We start from the raw sequence: 13518 nt of genomic DNA on the forward strand, positions 1-13518 counted from the left end.
CAGCAGCAACACTTTGGCATAATAATTAGCACTGAAACATTGTTATCTTCTGATCAAAAGGCTGCAAACATCCCCGGCTCCCCGGGAGACACGGCTCAGCCTAAAACAAATACTGCCTTTGCCTCCGATTGTATCACTGCGAATCTAATTAGAGGAACAAGTCGTTACACTTGACGAGTTTAGTGTTTTATGTGGGGGGGACATGAGGCGGATCCTGGGTTCCAGAGAGGCTGCAGCGCTGGGTTCGTTTCGTTTCCAAGACATCAGAGCAGCAGTGGGTGGTTCACTGTGTGTCGTGCTGCTGCCACAGCGTCCTGTGTGGTGTGCAGTCCTCCGTTGTGAAAACTTATAGGCCCGTGGAGAGTCAGGGAGGGCGGTGAAGCCAGCAGCTCCTCTCTCTGAATAGCCTATTTGCTATTTTGATGCTTTGCTACCTGGAAGTGCTCCAAGGGCGCTAGCTACATGTGCACACAAAGGGGGCAGTTTGGTCTTATTGAGGCCAATGCGGAAGTACCAAAAAGTGCAGTTCCTCAAATGGCCACTAGAGGCTGGCTCCAAAAGGGAGTCGCATTCACCCCCAAATTTACAGCTGCACGAGAACCAAAATGGCATGGCAGCGGCCAAAATGCCAAACTGGAGCCTTTTGAAATGGGAGTCCACAAACGGGATGTTGCAGTCACTATGTCCATCTCTTTTTACAGTCTATGGTGCGCGCACACACACACACACACACACACTCATGTACACGCATGTGCCGCGTACACCCGCATGCACACACACACACACTCATGTACACGCATGCGCCGCGTACACCCGCATGCACACCCACACACACACACACACACACACACACACAGTGTCATAATTAAGTGTTTATATCAGGGTTAGGGTTACACACAAATTGTTTCTGCTATTGCTAAAATAAAAAATCTAAATGTATGGTTCCCGAGGTTGTAGCAACTCTGTAAACTCAGACATGCACAACATTAACTTCCCCAGTTTCATTTGTGCAACCACGGGAGAAGGTACCGCAACAAAGCCTCCAGAGTCTGACAAAGCCTGAAGCCCGAGTGAACAACATCGTGGCAGCGTTTGGAAGGTGGAGGAAGTGAAAATCAAGTTTCTACCTGTTTTCTCCGGCGTGGAATATTCTTGCTCGACTCTCTTAATAGGCTTTCTCTCTATTTTGCTTTAGTGGTTTCCTATTTCTCAGAGGAAATACAGTAAATGCTCCCCATCCCCAGATACAAATATCAGTGGCATCAGCAGCAAGCGGCCCCATGAATATACAACAGCCGCCTGTTCACAGAACTCGGCTGTATTTTTCATTGGCAAATTGGCGGTCTCATTGTTTTTAGTTGCTGGTAATAATATGCACCTCTCACAGTTTCTGCTCGGTAATCATCTTGCACTTTTCAGGGAAATTGGGTTATTAAATGATAAAGGACAACCGGGGGGGGGGGGGGGTGCCTCTGTGAAGTGAAGAGAACTTTTCAACGGTAGGCAGTTTTTAAAAGTCTATATTGACAATGTTGTGTCGCGAAGCTCTCTACTCCACTCAAGTGGTAGACCTGATCGGTAGGCCTATGGAGTTACGAGCAGTAGACCTATGGAGTTAAGAGTGGTAGTGGTAGGCCTATGGAGTTAAGAGTGCCTATGGAGTTAAGAGTGGTAGGCCTCTGGAGTTAAGAGCGGTAGGCCCAGGGCCGATCCTGGCCATTTGGGTGCCCTAAGCGTAATTGTTCTGTGGTGCCCGCCCCCCCCCCGTAAAACTTTCAATAACTGTCAAACGAAAGACTGCAAAATCATTAATTATGAACGATACTAGTGTATCTCACATTTCATTACATGTGGGAAACAAACAATTGTTAGAATTACTGTACATGTCAGCAAACAAGTGATTGTTAAACTGTACATGCAAGCAGGGGCGGACTGGGATCATAATTCAGGCCGGGCATTAGATACCAAGCAGGCCAGGCCGATACAGGCCGACGTGCGTGCCGGCGTCCGAAGGGCGGCGGCGAAAAATTTGGGCTGTTTGAAGCCCAATTTGGGCCGTTTGAAGCCAGATTGGGGCTGTTTGAAGCCAGATTTGGACCGTCTGAAGCCCGATTTGGGCCAGTTGAAGCCAGATTTGGGCCAGTTGAAGCCAGATTTGGGCCGGTTGAAGCCCAATTTGGGCCGTTTGAAGCCCAATTTGGGCCGAGTCCAATTTTACAATGAGATGCACCCTGAATAAAGTAATAAAACCACTAGTAAACCAGTAGGCGGCGCCTGGCCTGCTGTTCAGTGAGTGGCCTGACTGAGGGCACCAAAAAAAAAAAAAAAAAATTTTTTTTTTTTTTTTTTTTTTTTTTTGGTGCCCTCAGTCACGTGATGCCCTACGCAGTCTGCGTACTCTGCGTAATGGGTTGGAGCGGGCCTGGGTAGGCCTATGGAGGTAGGCCTATGGAGTTAAGAGTGGTAGGCCTATGGAGTTAAGAGCGGTAGGGCTATGGAGTTAAGAGCAGTAGGCCTATGGAGTTAACACTTTCAGTGCCACGGCCCTTGGGCAAAAGGTTGCTTGCTGTGCCACATAGGCCGCAATGCATTTTAAAACAGTCATATCATTTTTTTAATAATTACTATGTAAACACTGAACACGCACAAATAACGATGAGACTCTCTTCTATCACCTGCAAAAAAAAGTTTATTGATCCCATTTTCCGTTCTTTAGTTATGAGCCGGAGAAGATAGCTTGATTGAACGAAAAACATACCTTTTTTTCTACGAGCTGAGATAATGAGCCTTTTGTGAAATTAAACATTTCAAGCACATCTCTGACTCTGAAGCTAATTTTCTGATGTCTGGGTCTGTCTGGGTGAAGTGTATGCTGCTCTGCTGCTCTCCGTGCTCCCCCCCCCCCCCCCCCCTCAACTGCACACGCCTCCTGGGTGTGTCTTATGTGTCTGGTGGCTCTCAGTCTCTGCTGAGTTTGCTGCGCACACACAGTGAATGGTGCGCGACATTCAGCTTTTTGGTTCCGCGTGTGTTTGTCACGGGCTGGCATGCTTCCAGTTCGGAATAATAATGCTGATTATGTGAATGTGCTGTTGCAGCGTACATGGAAGTGCTCAGTTGTGACAGCGGATGCTGCTGCTGGGGGCACAGCTGGCGTTGTGCTCGTTTATGGAGGCACGTCGATGCATACGGACGGATGCAATGCGATTTCCTCATTTTCACCAGTGACTATTTCTGTGTGTTTGGCTCCTTTTTCTCTGATCAGGAGAGTGCTGTCGCCACCTAATGGGTTTGTAAAATAGGTTATCGACCTCCAATAGCTACAATATTGTTAGAGGCGACGTAAGAAGCTTAGATCGACACCCCCCCGTCAAAAAAACAATTTGGAGTTATGACGCCATTTGGCGTCGCTGGCACTGTACGGTAAATTTCTAATGACGCCATATGGCGTCGCTGGCACTGAACGTGTTAAGAGCGGTAGGGCTATGGAGTTAACTCATTGAGTGCCAATGACGACAATCGTCGTCAATTGCTTTAGTGACGTAGAGTGCCAATGACGACGATTGTCGTCAATTGCGTTTTTTGACGGTGGGACGTGGATCAAAGCCTAATATATCTCCTGTAAAATTTTGGGGCATGTTGAAGGTGTATAACCTATTTTACCGACCCATTAGGTTCGCGACAGTGCTCTCCAGATTAGAGGAAGGCCCGAAAACAGCAGGAAAAACGCCCGTGATCAAAGAGAAACCGCTCATGCTGCAGCCAGAGCCATATAGATGGCTCTGACTTGCAGCTGATGTTGGCTGCGAACAGCAGTCAATCCGCGCACACAACTGAGCCCCTCTGCCTCTGTCTGTCTGTCTGCATAGTTTCTTCACACGATTAGCCGCCAGAAAGGCAGCACCCGACGCCGAAGGGCCAAACCTTTCCCTGCAGTCCGGTTTGGCATTTCCGTGTCGTGCTGGGAGCCGGCGCAAAAAAACGGAGCGCTCCGAAAATAGACTGGGTGCGTGTTAGGCTGTGTGTTAGTGTGGGGAGGAGTTTGCAGCTGAGGGGGGGAGAGGGGGGTGGGGCACGCAGGCACCACACAACTACACCACGTCACTACATCAGAAAATATTATCTTCAGACTCAGTGAATGTGCTTGAAATGCTGCATTAAGAGCGGTAGGGCTATGGAGTTAAGAGCAGCAGTAGGCCTATGGAGTTAAGAGCGGTAGGCCTATGGAGTTAAGAGCGGTAGGCCTATGGAGTTAAGAGAAGGAGGCCTATGGAGTTAAGAGCAGTAGGGCTATGGAGTTAAGAGAAGGAGGCCTATGGAGTTAAGAGAAGGAGGCCTATGGAGTTAAGAGAAGGAGGCCTATGGAGTTAAGAGAAGGAGGCCTATGGAGTTAAGAGCAGTAGGGCTATGGAGTTAAGAGCGGTAGGGCTATGAAGGTAAGAGAAGGAGGTAGGGGTGTCACGATACACTCATTTCACGATACGATACGATACACGATATTGGGTTCACGATAACGATATGATACGATATTTTAACAATATTCTTTTTAACAAAAGTAAATAATTTTTATGTATTTATTTATCATTTATTTAACCATGTGAGTCCCGTTGAAATCGAAACCTCTTTTCAAGGGAGCCCTGGGAAAATACTGGAAAAATAGTCTTTCATTTGGAATACACAAAATACAAAACAAATGCTGTTTTTGGAAATTGTTATTATAATAACTAGAAAACAACATGGAAGATAATGCTTCTCTTGCAATAGAATGTGTCACACTGTCACAAACTAAATGTTTGTTGCATGGTGAAAGAAAAATAAAGTATACAATCTATTTCTTAAATAACTCATGCTCAATGGTCCCTAAACTTATGTAATCTTATGTACCCCTTGAGCTGTTTTGCCATGCCAGTAGTAGTCTACCCCCTCACTCATGCTTGTTGATTCTGCTAAATCTGTTATATTATTATTCAGGAGCAAAACATTTTTTTCTGACGATACGCATATCGTGACGTTTCGATATCGCGATATATCGTGCGACGAAATATCGTGACACCCCTAGAAGGAGGTCTATGGAGTTAAGAGCGGTAGGGCTATGGAGTTAAGAGCAGGAGACCTGAGACGTTGGGCAAACAGCGCAGAGGGAATACGAGCAGTGGGTCAGAGACTGAAAGGATGGGGGCTGAATGAGAGGTTAGGTGTGTGAGAGGTTAAGAGACCATTAATGCCTGGACGTGTCCTGGATTATTAGCAAGCATTGACCTGACCTGAGGATGTTGTTGGCTTTGGCGGCCTCTGTCTCCCTCCTCTCACCGCTGAAAGAGCTTTTGGAGATTTGCCCTTCAACTTGTTAGGCTATAAACTATAAACTATAAACTATATCCAGCACCCCCTTTTGATCAACGTCACAAAATACATCAAATTTGAGTCTTCCTGCTCTGCCTGCAATCTCTCTAAAGTCTCTCAAGCCAGTTTATCTCTTCCACAATATTCGAATGCACCAGAGACAGTCTGTACTTCAGCCCATTAAGGTTTGACCTGAGGATGTTCCACCTTGAGCGGATGGATGGCCCTCCTAAGACCCGTTTTGACCAACTTTCTGGAGCCAACGTGTCTGTTTTAAGAGATCTCTCTCTCTCCTTGCTCCAAAGCCGTACAGGGGAGTTTGTTATTATTCCAGGTACTTGTCATTTCTCTCAGGCTGCTGTGCATACAAAACATGGCTCTGTGCCTCTGAAGGCAGGGAGCTGTGCAGCAGGCAGATGTAGTCGACCCTGCCTGCCGTGTCCTCTGCTCTGCCCCCCCACAGAGTTGTTGGCACTGGGCCAATGGATCTGTCCGGCCTGTCAGCCTGATTCCAGCCGTTGGATTGGGAGGTGTGTGTGTGTGTGTGTGTGTGTGTGTGTGTGTGTGTGTGTGTGTGTGTGTGTGTGTGTGTGTGTGTGTGTGTGTGTGTGTGTGTGTGTGTGTGTGTGTGTGTGTGTGTGTGTGTGTGTGTAGCTACTGCAAGGAATCTATAAAGTCAGATCCGTCAGATGTGAGCACTAAAGGAACTAGCTAGCAGCTGGGTGGAATTGCACCTGATTCTTCCGCGGTCAGAAGACTGAAGTCAGTGAATCATGGCTTTTATTTACCACCACACCAAGATCAAACATCAGTCTTCAGATTAGTTGGCTGACACGAGAATATCAGGATGTTGTGTATGTGTGTGTGTGGCTTCTGCAATGACAAAATATTATAACAGAATATTAGCAGCAGGATGTACAAAAATAACCTTATAGGCTACAGGAAGGCTTGCCGCTACATGCTTATCAACATAAGATGTACAGAAATAATGTGGAAATAGCTGCAAATACTATAATACTCCACAAGGTGGCGCTTCAACACAAGCAACATAATGTGTCCATTCCATTTAGCCTAGTACAGTCTGCTAGCCAGCTAATTAAAGTTGCACATTGCTCTTCCCATCCCTATAGCTACAGACCCTTTCCCCTAGCCCCACCAGACTTCTTTCTTCTTCTTCTGTGGTGTTTTATGGTAGTTGGCATCCTTTATGTTGCATTACCGCCTCCTTCTGGATTTATCCATCCACTGTTTCCCTACATTCTGTCCCTCTGGTCATCAACTCCTTCCCTCCTCTTGCTTCCTCTTCCCCCTCATCACTCACTGATGACATCATCACAATGACATCCCCCACTGATGACATCATCACTGACATCACCAATGACATCACAATTGCTTGAGTGACATCACATAAGCACACGCCGTCACCCATTCAGGCATAATAAGTGAAACCCATAATGAGTCAAAGGCATGAGTCAGAGAGATACACTGGTCCATATGTTTGCTGGAGGCTGCGGGGGAACAGTAGGAGCCATATTGACATGTCCACTGGAAGTAGTCAAGACCCGTCTGCAGTCATCCAAAATCACAGTCTATGTGCCTGAAGTTCAGCTGAGTTCTGTCAACAGGTCCAGTGGGCCACACATCTCCCCGCCGGGCCTCCTGCGGTGCCTCAAGTTGTTCTTGGAGAAAGAAGGACCCCGCTCTCTCTTCAGGGGCTTGGGGCCTAACTTAGTGGGCGTGGCACCTTCCAGAGCCATTTATTTCGCCGCGTACTCCAGTGCCAAAGAGAGACTGAATGGCGTCCTGGAGCCCGACTCCATGCAAGTGCACATGCTCTCCGCCGGAATGGCCGGGTTCACCGCCATCACCGCCACCAACCCAATATGGCTCATAAAGACCCGCATGCAGCTGGAGAGCAGGAAACGAGGGGAGCGAAGGATGAGCGCGTTTGAGTGCGTGCGGCGCGTGTACCAGGCAGACGGCCTGCGCGGCTTCTACAGGGGCATGTCGGCGTCCTACGTCGGCATCTCAGAGACTGTGATTCACTTTGTGATCTATGAAAACATCAAACAGCGCCTCTTGGAGGCCAAGGCTGCACAGCACGAGGAAGAGGAGACGCCCAAAGGCGCGTCAGACTTTGTGGAGATGATGCTCGCCGCCGCCACCTCCAAGACCTGTGCCACGACCATCGCGTATCCTCACGAAGTGATCCGCACCAGGCTACGCGAGGAGGCGCCCAAGTATCGCTCCTTCCTCCAGGCCCTAACATCAGTGCCCGAAAAGGAGGGCTACGGCGCCCTGTACCGCGGCTTCAACACCCACTTGATACGGCAGATCCCCAACACCGCCATCATGATGTGCACCTACGAGCTGGTGGTCTATCTCCTGAACCTTAAGCCCCCACCCATCGCCTCCCTTTTAGACAGTACATGAGAGCACAGTCGAGTGAGTGGCTGTTTTAAATGAGGTGGGGGCTTCGTTTTCGGCTCCCGAGGGACACGGCACGTCTTCACATTGATTTGGAGATGTGGTTTTAGCAGCAGTGACAAAATGGTTTTGAACTTCTGCTCTGTTTTACTCCCTCACATTCTCTCTTGGGTTCTTGTAGATACGGTACTTATCACACACATTTTGCACAAAGCCTCTAACAATACTAACAATGAAAGAGGGGTCATCCCACTCCTAGCTAATGGTCATTATGGCAATGCTCTGTTATTGAAGCAAGTTCAGGTTTTATTGGCTGGACTATGTTCTTCAGGCTTTATTGGCTGGGCTATGTCCTTCTTCAGGCTTTATTGGCTGGGCTATGTTCTACTTCAGGCTTTATTGGCTGGGCTATGTTCTACTTCAGGCTTTATTGGATGGGCTATGTTCTTCTTCTTTGGCAAGAGTCGTCCAATTTATCAGGGAAGGATTTATGACAATGTCTATGAAATCATCAGTGGGTATGACAGCATCTTTGTGATCTCCTGTGTTCAGGCGTGACTTCTCTGCTCATCAGTGATGATGTTATCGGTGAGATGCCATCAGTGATGTCACTCGAGTAATTGTGATTCATCTGTGATGATGTCATCGGCGATGATATTCAGTTCAGTTCAGTTAGCCCCACCATGGTCTGGGTGAATACTCTTTTCTCATTGGGCGGCAGGTTTGCGTTAAAACCGCTTAACGCACACGTACTGTAGTCCGGCTCAAGTTTAATCACAGTAGAAGAAAAAGATCAAATACAGTCATAATCAATATAGAATATATTATATGCAAGCATTTTGTATCTCACTGTTTTCTCTCACATAATTCTACTTGGTGTTGAAGGCTATCCGTTTAGTTGTTAGTTTAGTAATCAGTACAGTGAGGTGTGCAAACTGTGTAGTTGGTAATTACTGGATATCAGAGCCATGTCTATCAGAGGACACAGCGTGCGTCTGAAAGAGACTCTTCAGGTTTATTCTCTATCTCCATGTGTTAGCACGGCCTGGGACTTTCAAATAGCTTCTATCACACTGGCGGGGGGAAGGCATTGGTTATAGATAAGGCCCCACACCTGCTTATCATGCAGCAGTCTTTACCATAAAGCAGGTGATTTCTGAGCTATATCTTAAAGGTAATAAGCAGATGGCACAGAGCCCTGCTTTTGTAGTCAAGCCAAAACTCCTCGAGGAACTGATTGTCCTACTTTCTCTGCTGTAATGAGATTTATCTGTGTGTAAATTGGAGTTTGTTTCCCTGGGCGCTCCGCTCTGTGCAGTCTGTGTGCAAAAACAAGATATCGCTGTCCAGCAGTGTTGTTCACTTTAGCAAATGTACATGTTTGAAAACCAAGTAATCTACATAAAGATTGTTCCAACACTCGCTATTTTGTCCATGTGTATTAAGATAGAATAGATTAAAAGTATGTTGAAAATCAGACACACAACTCAGTACCACTCAATACCAGCTCAATGGCCTTGTGGTTTGAGTGTCCGCCCTGAGACTGGGAGGTTGTGAGTTCGATCCCCGGCCGAGTCATACCAAAGACTATAAAAATGGGACCCATTGCCTCCCTGCTTGGCACTCAGCATCAAAAGGGTTGGAATTGGGGGTTAGATCACCAAATAATTCCCTGCTGCTGCTCAACGCTCCCCCAGGGGATGGGTCAAATGCGGAGAACAAATTTTGCACACTCAGGTGTGTGACAATCGTTGGGACTTTACCTTTACTTTACCTCAGAGACAACCTTCCTCATCTCCGTGCACACAAAACGCCCCGTTCGGTGGAGGAGGGAGCCTTTCAGACCTGCACTCTGCACCTCTGCTACACTAAAAGCAGAGTGACAATGTGATTCCTTCACCCCTCAACATCTCACCCTAATACTTTTAATGATGCATCATGCTGCTGGATTTTAATATTCGCTTGATCGTACATTATCACGTACACATGCACTTTCTTCAGAGCTAATGTCATGTAGTCGTTGTTTTCCTAATTGTAATCGCAGCGTTGAAGTAATTCTGTACGTGCGTTTGATGTCGATTTGGATCGCACTATTTAAAAAGTAGTGCCACGGAGCCTCCCACTTTGTACCGTTCTCTTGGTTATTCTGGTTTCGAATATCAGGTTGTGTTCAAATCCCAGAATAGTTTCTAGCCGGTCTCAGCTTGTCGACTTGATGAAGCCCAGTGATAAGACAGCTACGCCTCCAACATCACCATGCTCAATCAGCCCGAGATCAGAGGAGAGGACAGGAGAGGAGAGAGGAGAGAGGAGAGGAGAGGAGAGGAGAGCAGAGGAGAGGAGAGGAGATCAGAGGAGAGGAGAGGAGAGGAGAGGAGGACACCCCACAGCCCAGCTCCCCCGGATCATGACACTCTCCCTCAAACACACGGGTCAAAAGGCTTTTGACTGATCCGACTTTTCTTGACTGAAAATCAAACCTGTTCCAAAAAACTTTAATGACGGACTCAATGTTTCAGTCAGTGTGTGTACACATGACGTGAGTGACACAACACGAGGGAGGTCATATTTATTTTTAAACGTGCAATCATTTCGGACGAAAAAGACGGACTTTGTGTGCAAAAAGGCTCAAGTCTCTCTGTGGGAGGACTTCCTGTCTGCTCTGTCTTCAGACTCGGCCTCCTGCAGAGAGTGTGCTACAGCTAAAAAGGTCAGTAAATGTCAAACGATGGGCTTCGACGCCACTCAGGTCCTCTTCCCCACGGCCCGCTCTGACAGCTGCGTGCTGGCTGCACCGATGCGCTGATACCGTGTCCGACCAGCGGGAGGCCAAAACACACACTGACTCCCCCACATACATGTCCACAGGTGCACGTGACACACAGCGGGCACGCCAACCACAAGTGTGAATGTGGTGTTGCTGTCATAGGAGGATTATGACCTGACGCGAGCCCCTGGCCTCTACTACCTGGATGCATCACAGCACAGGTCCACTCAATTAAAGCCAAAAGCACAATAACCCTCTAATTATCCATAAACATATGGAACCTGTTTGCCAAAAATAAAGGTTTGGGGCCCTATGGGATCATTTGGTCCCAGGTCCCAAGATACAGTACGCAGTGGCCGGCCTGCGGAGAGGCTCTGTGTGTATATATATATATATATATATATATGACTATGTATACCCAGTGCCTGATTTCTCTTTCAATGCAATTTCTCCTGTTTACAGTTCCACAATTAACAATACACTGCCTTAAAAACCCAAAACTTAGTGTCCACTTCCACGTGGTGGTTAAGTAAGAAAAACTTGAAACTGAAACCTTCCCCTCGCACAATGTGTTGTCATGAGTTGCGAATTGAGGCCCCCGACCTCCACACCCTGACTCTCCACACCCTGACTCTCCACACCCTGACTCTCCACACCCTGACTCTCCACACCCTGACTCTCCACACCCTCCACACCCTGACTCTCCACACCCTCCACACCCTGACTCTCCACACCCTGACTCTCCACACCCTGACCTCCACACCCTGACTCTCCACACCCTGACTCTCCACACCCTCCACACCCTGACTCTCCACACCCTCCACACCCTGACTCTCCACACCCTGACTCTCCACACCCTGACTCTCCACACCCTGACTCTCCACACCCTGACCCTCCACACCCTGACTCTCCACACCCTGACTCTCCACACCCTGACTCTCCACACCCTGACCCTCCACACCCTGACTCTCCACACCCTCCACACCCTGACTCTCCACGGCACTATTTCTGTTTCACTCAATTCATCGAATATCATGCGGAATTAGAATCCGTTACTTTTTGTAACGACAACTACAAATATGAGCTCAGGCTGGGAAACAGCATGGACGCACCCCGTGGTCTCCTGGGTCTCGACTGACCCTGCCAGCAGACCTGCTCAGTGCTCACACACTGCCTCTCTTCCTCCCCTCTCCTCACCCGTCCTCTCTCTCTCTCTTCCTCCCCCCTCCTCTCTCTCTCTCTCTCTCTCTCTCTCTCTCTCTCCCTCCCTCCGCACCACAGGCTGTCTTTAAACCAGGACACAGCGTCTGGCACAGGGCTGCAGTTCAGGTAGGCCAGACCCAGATTTTGGGGTGTGTGTGTGTGTGTGTGTGTGTGTGTGTGCGCCCATAGACTGTAAAAAAAGATGGACACAGTAAGTTTGACGTCACCCATTGGTTGTGGACTCCCGTTTTTAAGCCTCGGGTTTGGCATTTTGACATTGCCATCTTTTTTTTTGAGCCAAAAGTCCCGTAATATTTGTAGCCATATTTGGACGAGAGGGGGGCGAGCTGCACGATCACTGGGCAGGCGACCTGTCAATCATGCCCAAAACATCGTCCTTTTTATCGTCCGTTTTACTCTAAATGGGTGAGCTCTGTGGTTACGGGTACCACTGGTGGTACGCAGGGCTAACCTCTCTCACTTTCATAAGTTGGTCATTTCTGAGGCGGTGGTACTTGGGTGTAAAAAGCTTGAGAAGCACGACTGCTTTAGATCCAAATGGCTGAAAAACATTCAATCGGGTGTCCAAACCTTTCACTGCTAGTGAAGACACTGAAGCTTTTCTCTCAAATGGAGCAGGCTATTAGTCTGGTTTCAGCTGTCTGCTCTACAAATGGGGACAAAGTGGCTCTTAAATGTATCATGTCTACTCTACTTTCTGCTGCACTTTTTACTCCGAGCTCTACCGCATCCGCAGGTTTTAATTTGAAAATGCGTTTGCCTATTTCATATAATTGAAAGCAGACAGTCCTCCTCAGGCGTCTCTTTGCATGAGCTCAATAATTTAAGCCTGGCATTTGGAAAGCAAGTGTGTATTGCAACCCCCATCTATCCGGGGTTAATTGACTCTTAGAATCCATTTCCAGTACTCGGTATGTTTCTCTGTTGCTGGAGCCGTGCATATCGATGTCACTCCATTATTCCAGCAAACAAAAACAGTCTCGCCAAACATTACAAACCACGTAATCATTCCCGGAGCCTCTCCGCTGTGCCGAGAAACTCCATCTCGAGCGCCACGGCGTGTGAGGAGGTGCCATCGGTTTCCACGCGGGTGCTCCATCTGCTCGCCCAGATATAAGAGACGATTTGTGTTGGAAGCCTGCAGCCACATGACAAGCCTAGTCACATGACAAGCCTAGTCACATGACAAGCCTAGTCACCAGAATGTTTCTGGGAATCCAGTGATGTACTATATGAAGTACTGGGAAGCCATGCTTGAGTAAAAGTACAGATATATCTTACCAGGAAAAGATTTTGGTAAAAGACGAAAAAAGTCACCTATATTACTAGAGTAAAAATCGTACAAATAAAAAAAAAATGCAATCAGTTGACATTTGCAAATGAACACTGTGGCAAATATAGCTATTTAGCTCGTCAGCAGTTGTCAAAACAAACCGAAAATGTAAATTCGAGTTCTAACAAAGCGTGTCGCTGGGTTCATCACAGTATCATACAGAGGTGGAATACAGACAATAGACCCTTCCAATCATGGAAGTTGGAAACCCTCATTAGTGTTTTGCTTGCAGCCGTGTTTACCCTGCCTTTTTGACACAGAATGGCCCCCGTGAAAAGGGTCTATTTGCCAGAAGACGGCCTTTTGATATCATCACAGAGCTGAAGAGCAGGGATAGAGAGATACGTGTCATGTGCATGGGTGGAACATGAGAATCTCTTCCTATTGGTTAACGAACTCGCCCAGAGAGGGCTGTTGAAGAACA

The 13518-nt window shown here is 47.7% G+C and overlaps 1 pseudogene across 1 annotated transcript; it reads left to right on the forward strand.

Annotated features, from left to right (window-relative positions):
• The first annotated feature begins 6810 nt into the window (after window positions 1–6810).
• On the forward strand, window positions 6811–11583 carry LOC310791467 (solute carrier family 25 member 36-A pseudogene; annotated as a pseudogene). The gene is made up of 3 exons: window positions 6811–7768; window positions 8323–8358; window positions 11132–11583. The product of its transcript is annotated as a solute carrier family 25 member 36-A pseudogene (transcript).
• The last annotated feature ends 1935 nt before the right edge of the window (window positions 11584–13518 follow it).

Source organism: Poromitra crassiceps (genome assembly GCF_964638095.1).
Source record: "Poromitra crassiceps genome assembly, chromosome: 16".
Lineage (NCBI taxonomy): Eukaryota > Metazoa > Chordata > Actinopteri > Beryciformes > Melamphaidae > Poromitra > Poromitra crassiceps.